Genomic DNA, 10,220 nt, shown 5'->3' with positions numbered 1-10,220 from the left:
GAGGGTGGCATAAGCAGCATGGTCCCAAGAAAAATGTTCCTGGGACACTCACCCCAGCAGGCCCTCCCTGCTATGCCCCTGACTCACATTTATCTGCTAGGAAACTGAGCAGCCTCCCTGTTTTCCCTATACCCCCTCACCCATTTTCTTTTCTCAACATTCCAGAGCTCTTGGAAGCTCCCAGGTGCTTGTCAGGCCATTGGAAGAGAGTTAAAAATATTATTTGTCTTTTAATTACAAAAGCATATTGTTCTCCCACCTGTTTTCTTCAGTTCGAAGCCATTTCCTCCATTCTTATTAATACTCACCCCAGAATGCTGAGTTCCAGACCCAAAGGCAGATGAGGAAGAAGCTTGTCCTCCCCATGGCTGGACAAGGAGAGAGAGAAGAAATCATGTTTTCTCTCTTGGATGTTATTTATTTTTGTATTATTTCACCAAATAGATATATACCACTTGATAGTAGGAAAAAACCTCAAAGGCGTTTACAGAAAAGATAAAATATAAAGCAATAGAATTATTACTTTAAAAAAAATACAACCATAATTTAAAACATACAGAAAGTTAAGACTACAATAAAATAGCCTAAAACAAATTTAAAACTCATACAAACTGGACAGGCTTTCCTAAATAATAATATCTTCAGCAGGCACCCAAAAAAAGATACGGTAAAGAGCCTGCCTGGTATCAACAGGCAAGGAGTTCCAAAGTTTCAGTGCTGCTACAGTAAACAATCAAGTTCTTACAAATGTGGCGTGAGTATTATGTGGCACCTGTAAAAGTGCCAATTCTGCTGATCGAAGTGTTTGAGTGGATACATATGGGGTAAGTTAATGGGGAATGGAGCTGGAGCTTATGGGGCACTGTCCTCAGCCAGACCCTGCCTGCCTGGCTTCTTATTTGCAACCAAGCCTGGCTGTCAGTGTCCTCCTCCTTCGTCTCAGTTTCCCCTCCTAGAACTCCGCAGGGAAGGAGATGGGGGCAAATCTAGCAGCGATCAGTTCCATCTGTCAATAGTTTTGCCTTTGCCTGTTAGCCTCTCTGCCTTTGCTGATCCAATCACAATGGGCATCCCACAACTAAACATGGCGAGTTTATGATTGTTCCAGACCATGCCTACTTGTGTGTCACACTGCTGTCAAAAGTTACTGTGAATTTATCTCCGAAGAGTCTATCCATCTCGGCACGTAGGAGCAAACTGAAGACTAACTGAATTCTTAAGAACCTAAGAAGATGCCTGCTGGATCAGGCCAATGGCCCACCTAGTCAGCATCCTGTTCTCACAGTAGCTGACCAGATGCCTGAGAGAAACGGGCAAGCTGGATATGAGCGCAACAGCACTCTGCCCATCTGTGTTTCTCCACAACTGGAATTCAAAATTACACTCTCTTTGACGTAGCCATTGTGGGTAGTAGCCACAATGTAGTAGATCTGGCTAATCCCCTTTGAAAGCCATCCAAGTTGGTGGCCCCCACTGCCTCCCGTGCGAGCAATTAAGGGTGTCCATTATAGTGGTGGCTATATTGTGTCTCCCCAATCCCCACCTCCCTAAGCAAGAGCCGACTTCCCTGACTAAGGGAAGGTTCATGAACCTCCTTCATGAAGGTTAAGTCTATCAATGGCCAGCATGAGCCCTATGTCTCTGGAGACCAGCTACTGGGGAGCACAAGTAGGGAAAGTGCAGTCGCACACAGGTCCTGCCTGCAGGTTTCCCAAAGGCATCTGCTTGGCCCCGTGAGACTGGGTTGCTGGGCTAGATGGGTGTTTAGTTTCGTTTGAAATAGGATGGGGCTGTGCTGAAGGACAAAGGAAGTTAAGGAGAACAGTAAGAAACTCTATAGCTCCTTAAAGCACCAATAAAGCTTTGTTCATGTATTTGCTTCTATAGGTTCAGGGGTGCCAACTTGAATAAAATATTGGGGGGGGGGTCAGGTAAGCCCTGTCTCACATAATCGATCACAAGACATGGCACATGCACACCATTTGAATGGCAAGCCCCCGGCCCCCTCAAATATTGTATGGGGGTGTGAAAGGACCTCAGCCCCTAGGAGCTGGATCCTATGTATAGGCTAAAACCCTTTATCCTTAGATGAAATTTACAAGATGGCAGCTAAAGCCAATGAACATGATCCAGCCAAAGTTTAAACATTCTCAGATTCTACGAGATCCAAGTGGAGTTCAATCTATGCTGAATTCCCCAGCTGAACTCAATTATGGTTGGAGTACAACTCCCATGATTCATGAGGTCAAGCCATATTGGAGCCCAACAACATCTGAAGAGCGAGAGATTCTCTAGCCCTAGTGTAGTCCAGAATCTAAACCCACTAAATGTTGTGATGTTCCCGTTTTCGTCTAATTCCAATATCAAACGTGGAAACGTCTACTGCCAGCCTTGCTTGTGATGTCCGCAATGGCCATCCTCAAACCATCTAGAAATGCAAGGCATGACCATCATTTAGCATATACTCACCTGCAGAAGAGTGTTGTGCATCCCACAATTGAGTTATTTTCATCCCCATATATAGGCTGTTAGAAGTGTGTTATTTGCATTTCCTCAAGGCTGGAGAGAAAGACGGGTTCAACTGGATCCTTTAACATTCATCCATAAAATCTAACATTTCAGGTAGGGTACAGAATTCTAGTTACAGGGTCACAGTGGAATCTAATATTTCCACATACAATGTTGTCCACGCAACATAAAAGGCAGCTAAGAGAGAGAGAGAGAGAGAGAGAATGAAATTTAACTGAATTTTTAAAAACACCCTGGTGCTATATGTCTGTGTAGATATTTCTTCAGAATATTCTGGGTAAATTCAGAGAAGGTTTTTCAGCAATGGGACTATGGCACACAGCAGAAGCTGAATTCTATGGGATTGCCAGGCCTCCATGAAGCACGGGTGAATGCTGTCCACTGAACAACATGAAGTTCTGCCACTTTCAGGGGACCTGCTCAATGTGCACTGAAAGCAAGTGGCAGCCATGAGCTGTACATGTTAGCCACTGGGAGGGGGAGCTTAAATGGAGGGAAATGAGGAGGGGAACACAGAAGGAGCATACAACCCTCAGACCACCCCGTAAGTGTTTTTAAGTGAGAAAGTCAGTGTTTCCAGGAGCCTGTATATAAGGATTGCCCATGAAATATCCACCTGGGTCATACCTTTAATGGGTCATACTTTGCCATCTACTGTACAAAGATACCCAAGATCCTTTGGCAGCTACAACCACTGAACCTCTCCAATGCCCTCCTTTGGGGTTTTCCTAAGAAAAACTCGACAATTTTGGTGTTTTCCTTAAAAAGAAGCTCAATAATGTTGGGGTCTCCCCAACTTTCAGGGTGTCCTGGTTTTTACTACAGTGGTACCTCGGTTTATGAACACAATTGGTTCCGGAAGTCTGTTCATAAACTGAAGCGTTCATAAACTGAAGCGAACTTTCCCATTGAAAGTAATGGAAAGTGAATTAATCCGTTCCAGACGGTCCGCGGAGTAACCGTTCATAAACTGAAGCGAACTTTCCCATTGAAAGTAATGGAAAGTAAATTAATCCGTTCCAGATGGGTCCGCGGCGTTCATAAACCGAAAATTCATAAACCGAGGTGTTCATAAACCGAGGTTCCACTGTATTTGAAATCTGCCAACCCTACTTTTGCAGTGAAATAAGTCCACCGAATTCAATAAAATTCTGCAGCTGGCTCAGGATTACTCAGCCTCTGATGAAAGGGAGCAAGACAACACACTTAGTTTAGTCCCCTGTGTACCCTTGTTTCTAAGTACAGGGCTGAGAGGACACACACATTCATTACATTTTGCTTCTGAAACAAATTAAAGGCAGATTACACTGCCCCACTGACGTCCTATGAATGCAAGCTACGTGCAGTTCCTGGAGACAGCTCTGATCATGCTATTAGATCTTGGGTGCTTCTGCCCTGGCTGGAGCCTGTAAAAAACACAAAGAGCCAATCACAGCTTTCCAACCCATACATACCCACACAGAAGAAATGTGGGGGTGGTCATCTAACATGACAGCTTCAAGGGCAAAATCTCATTATCTGTCTTTTTCTTCCCCTATGAGGCAATGGTTTTTACGTACAAGTTTAAAACTATTTGAAGAAGCCTTTAAAGAATTTTATCGCTTGAGATCATTGTTGGAGCTCAGGGATGGGCAGATAAGCAAACAAGGAGGTATGAGAGTTCTGTCAGAATATCAGCCTCATTAAGCAGAAAAGCAATAAACTGGGATCGGGCCAAGCAATATTCTATAAGTTTATATGTCAGTGGGTCAAGGAGTCTAGCAAATTGATCAGCAAAGAACCAGGGAGGGGTCCTTATCTTCCACTGTCCTGCCAGGAACATTTGAGACAAGAACTGCACCGAAGCCTGCAATAAAATGATTGGCTGAAGGTGCCTCCTTTCCATCACAGCTATATTTTTGTTGTTGTTGCAAAAGGGAGAGTCATTCAGCGAGCAATTTAAAATTTACGGATTGTATATTGTTGAAAGAGAATTATAGGAAAATGATGTACAGATGGTATATTACACTGATGAAAATGGCAAAAATAATGTAAAGAAAAGGAAGATACCTTCTTTCATATGTGGTGGAATTGCAAAATAATCAAAAATCATTGGGATATGATTTATAATGAAATGAAAAAAAAATGTTTAAGATAACTTTTGTTAAAAGTTCAGAAGCGTTTTTATTAGGCATTGTAGGGCAAGAGTTAGCAAAATAGAAGAAGAATTTATTTATGTATGCGACAACAGCAGCCAGAATCCTATTAGCTCAAAGATGAAAAAGCGAGGAAATGCCAACAAAAGAACATTGGCAAGAAAAGTTGATGGAATACGTGGAAATGGCGAAGTTAACTGAGAGACTAAAAGATAAAGACAATAATGACTTTTAAAATGATTGGGAGCCCTTTAAGATGTGCATACAGAAACAATGCATTGAAATGAACTCACTTGCAGGATTTGACAAAATATAAATAGAAAACACAAATATGAGGTAAAAAGGTCAAGAATAGATTAAGAATATAATTTTAGTTTTAGTATATAAAGTATACAAAATTATAAACATAATAAATATATATATAATAAACCAGATAGAGAAGTTGGGGGAAGTTGCCCGGGGGGGGGGGATTGAAAATGTAAAATGCAATTTGAATTTCTGAATACGTTAAAAATTGTTGGAAAATCTTAAAAAATTATAAAAGAAAAAGAAAACTGCATAATATAACAAAGACGATCAGTTGATGTTAAACACACACACAAAATAGAAGTATACAGTCTTTCATTCCTTAATTGATACTTGCTTTGTAATTCAGTTTAACTTGACCTCCGATCCTCCCATTGCATTCCGTGATTAAATTCTTTAAATACACACTTGTCTGAGGTTTCTCCATGTTGTCTGACTTTCCTATTTTACCCACAGAAGTTCAATCAAAAGCTGCCAATGGATTAGTAATTTGCCACACACTGCAGCATCTCATTACAGCTCCAACTTGTTGAAACTTGTTTAGCTCAGTTCTTCGTTGGCATGATGCCGCCTTCCGCTGGCCTCATGCTCACCGTGAAAGTAAAAGAACAAGAACCTTGCTACATCAGAGCATAGCTCTATCCAGTCCAGCAGTAATCAGTTTTCAAGAACAGCCAGTCATACCTCTGGAAAGCAGCAGAGGTGCAGTGGCTGGAAAGCCCAGCAGAACATTTGACAGCAACACATATCAAGAAGCAGCCATTGTTATAAAGGTAAAGGTACCCCTGACCGTTAGGTCCAGTCGCGGATGACTCTGGGATTGCGCGCTCATCTCGCTCTATAGGCCAAGGGAGCCAGCGTTTGTCCACAGACAGCTTCCAGGTCAGTGGCCAACATAACTAAGTCGCTTCTGGCGAACCAGAGCAGCGCACGGAAACGCCGTTTACTTTCCCGCCGGAGTGGTACCTATTTATCTACTTGCACTTGAAGTGCTTTTTAACTGCTAGGTTGGCAGGAGCAGGGACCGAACAACGGGAGCTCACCCCCGTCACGGGGATTCGAACTTCCAACCTTCTAATCAGCAAGCCCTAGGCTCTGTGGTTTAGACCACAGCGCCACCCGTGTCAGCCATTGTTATAGTGTGCAAGTAATTTTTGCATGGCCTCCAGGTGAGTTGCCCCTAAGTCTTTTGTCGCTGCTGTAATTAAGCAGAAACCCCCTTTTTCTTGTTTGAAATGGTTGGCTTCCAACACGAGGACTGGTTTGGCCAGCTAATCAATCTCCCCAGTGGTTTAGCAAGGGAGAAGGAAAGCAGGGAAGCTGAGACGTCTCACGCAAACATCCTTGGTATAAGCTCTGCGTGCATGTTTGCTCCACATAGGGCAAAGAGCTCTGCAGCGGGCTTGGCTGTACTCATTGTAGAGTCACCATCTTGCTGGTGCATTTACCTTGTCCCATTCCTAGAGACTGGATTCGAGGCAGAAGCAGCAGAGAGGGGCTGGCTTTGTGGGGCTGAATCATGACGGGGGCCAACTGCCACCACCACCACCACCCTTCTCCTCTTCCTGCACGTTGCGGTGGCAGCCTGTCCACCAGTCCTCTCCAATAAAGCAAACGAGATTTGTTTTGCCGTCTCCTTCTGGGTGGTGGTGCAGATTGAGCACGCAGTATCTGCATGCCAGCGGTGGAGGGGATGATGGCAAGAAAGGTGGCAGCCGTGCTATGGGAAGGAAACACATTTTTTTAAAAAAAAATTAGGGCAATTATTGTTACAAATTAAGAAGCCACCCTGAGGTAATAACATTATTATCATTATTTCTGTTACGGAAATGAGGGGGGGCACATATTTAAAGTTGTTACAATGTTAAAATACTATGCCTAAATCTATCCCAGGAATCCCCAAACTTCAGCCATCCAGATGTTTTGGGCTACAATTCCCATCATCCCTGACCACTGGTCCTGTTAGCTAGGGATCATGGGAGTTGTAGGCCAAAACATCTGGAGGGCCGCAGTTTGGGGATGCCTAATGTATCCTTTCAACTTGACAGCTCAGGGAAGATACCAAGTTTTATAAATTCGTAGAAAATCCATACTTTAACAGACTCTCCTCATTCCAATGCCATTTTAACCCTTAAAGAAAGGTGGATTTTCGCCCCAACTCCCTCCATGAATGAAGAAGCAGGAAGTCGTGTAGGCAGCAGTAACAGGGCATCCCACCATAATTCCCCAAGTGTGAGAGCACATACTCAGCACCCCACCAAGGGGGCAACAATAGCCATCCACATAGGCAGGTTAGCAAGTCAGGTGTTCTGAAAGCCCATCTCCAGACAAGTCCTGAGGGCAAGGAAATGTAGAGTTTTATTGTTCTTTCGGTGATGGGTACTTAAGAGGTGTTGGGAAAGGTGTCTGATAAAGTGACCTAATGTTGAACTTGTGTAACCCTTGTATACCCCTCCCCATTTGTGACATGCTAGTGATGTAGTGATGACGCTGCTCAAAGTGTATTCTGGGGGAAAGAGGGAAGTTTTAAAAGAGGATCTCACTCCATGCTTGGGCTTCTTACTCCTGTGGGGGCCTGTTGCACAACAATAAAGATCATGGTCTACTGGCCGCTGTTTTGCTCCAAATTGCTTGGCTGGAACTTCCTTCTTTTACTGACCACATAGACCCACAGGGGACTTGCACCCCAATGAGCTGGGCTGTTGGGTAGTCTCTCACCACGGAATTTTTTCCCTTTACCTTCCTTAAAATAAGGTACCTTATCTATATCTCACATTAACGTCAAGGCTGAAGGATGTGAAGCTTCCTTTCCACGTGACATGACGGGGGAACTTCCCTCCCTTGTGGAGCTTTGTCGCTGTGCAGAAATGACGAAATATTTCCTTCCAGTCTGTCCATGGTAAGGACTGGCGCTAAAAACTACGCCATGACAAGCAATTTGTAAAAGGTTTAAGGTAGGACACCACTCAATGGCTACATGTGAGCCAGGATTGCACCAGGAAGAAATGTCATGTCCTTTCTACACAGTTTAAATAAGGGGTGAGAACCTGTGGCCCTCCAGAAGTTGTTGGACTTCATCCCTGACCATTGACCATGCTGGCTGGGCCTGATGGGAGCCGGAGTGTGACAATATTTGGAGGGCCACAGTTTCCACACCCTTGCTTGAAACAGACACAAAGGATTTAACACAGTGTTGGCGAACCTATGACACGCATGTCAGACGTGACACGCAGAGCCCTCACTGCTGGCACACGCCCCATCGGCCCATTCGTGCTGTTGTTGTCATTCCCCCCCCCATTTGTTCTCCTGCTCCTCCTACAGCTTGTCTCTGTTGAAACCCGGATCCTTTGTTGTTGTTGTTGTTGTTGCTGGTAGCCAGAGATTGGTTTTTTAAACCCTTTCTGTGCTGGTTTTTTTTCTGGTGCTTTGGCAGACTATGATTGGGTGTAACAGCGTTCATTTTTTAACCCGTTCTGTGCTGGGTTTTTTGGCGCTTTGGCAGACTATGTCGGTGCTGCATGTTAGTTCCAGTGAAGGTATTATTTGTCATTTATTTCTGTTCTCTTCCCCCCCCCAAAAAAAAGCGCAGCAGCTTTGGGGCATCCCACCCAAAAAAGCAAAGCAACTTTTGCACTCCCCAAAAAACCTCCAAAACTTTGATCAGCAGCTCCCCCCAAAAAGCTTAACAACTCTGGGCACTTTGTGATAAAAAGGGGGTTTTTTGGTTTGGTTTGGTTAAATAATTAGTTTTTTGTTTATTAAATAGAGCTATATATTACAATTATACGTTTTTGGTATTTAAACTATAAATATCGTGAAATTATGTTTTTTTTCTCGAAGTGACACACCACCCGAGTTATGCTTGGTTTTTTGGCGGATTTTGACACACCAATCTCAAAAGGTTGCCCATCACTGATTTAACAGGTAGCAAGGACTGCAATTGTCTTAACAAAATTCTAAATGCATTAATAAAGACAGTCAATATTTATACATTAGTAAAACAATTAGGCAGCATTTTTAAACTCATTTACATGGGATTAAACTCTCACTTACCTCAGGCAGTAGTTGGTGCCCCCCCCCCCGCCAGAGTGACAGCAAGATATTGGGAACAATGTTGTGTGTGCCACATGGCCTCTGCTGTACCCCCTAGCTAGCCTGCTGCTCTCTGGTGTGGTAGAAAACATCCCATCGGTGCTAAAATTCAGTTGCTGTTGTTGTTTCAATTTACTACCCACCCTTTGCTATCAGGTTCCTGGGTGGGACTCGCAGCCACTGAAAAGTCAATATTAAAAACAGTTAAATTACAGTCACAAGATTAGGGTGGGTCTTCACATATCTCAGATGTCAAAGGGCAAGGGAAAGAATTGCATCTTCAGCATGCGATGGTGCCTGATACAATTCTGTGGGGAGGGAATTTGCAACCCAGGAGGTGCCAAGGAGAATGGCCTCTCTCAGGCCACCACCCCCAAACCTCTGAGGGCGGCATCATCATCATTATCATCATTTTATTTGTATGCCGCCGTTCCAAGTTAAAACAATGCTCAAGGCGGCTTACAACATGACAAGATTTACATAATTACCAACGTAACAAAACACATCAATAAGTACACAACCAAATGGAGAACAATTTCCATATGAATCATAAAATCTAAAACCAAGAGTACAGCATTAATATCAATTACAATTTAAAATGACATGGATAAAAAATAAAAGCAATTTGAAAAACAAAAACAAAGCCCTCTCTGCCCAGGTCCTCAGCAACAGGTGAGTCCCTCAGCAGAACTATGAAGAAGACGCCTCTGCTGATCTTAACACCAGAAAGTCTTTCATATATTTGGGGCCTGAGTTGCTTTAGAACTTCAAACACTGATATGAACACCTTGAATTGGGCCTGGAAAAAAAACTGGTAACCAATGTAGCTGCTTTAAAACAGAAATTACACGAGTTCTACAAAGAAGCCCAGCCAGGAATCTGGCTGATGTGTTTTGGACTAGTTGAAGTCTCCGAGGCATCTTCAAGTCCATTTAAGTTTGTTTTTTTAAAGTATTTTTTATTAAAGATTTCTTGAATAACAAAGGTGTGTGCAGTGTCTCTCATATTTTTACATGTATCATTTTTGCAAATCAGTTTCATTTGTTAAGACACTAAGAAGTAAGAGGGAAAACAAGATAGATAGGGGGGTACCTGCCAAGTTCCTCTCTGAAAAATAAGGGACCGGACCGAAATTAGCATACCGGAAGTAGTGCGGCA

Source organism: Zootoca vivipara, chromosome 6 (assembly GCF_965207765.1).
Source record: "Zootoca vivipara chromosome 6, rZooViv2.hap1.1, whole genome shotgun sequence".
Lineage (NCBI taxonomy): Eukaryota > Metazoa > Chordata > Lepidosauria > Squamata > Lacertidae > Zootoca > Zootoca vivipara.
This window is presented reverse-complemented; position numbering follows the sequence as displayed.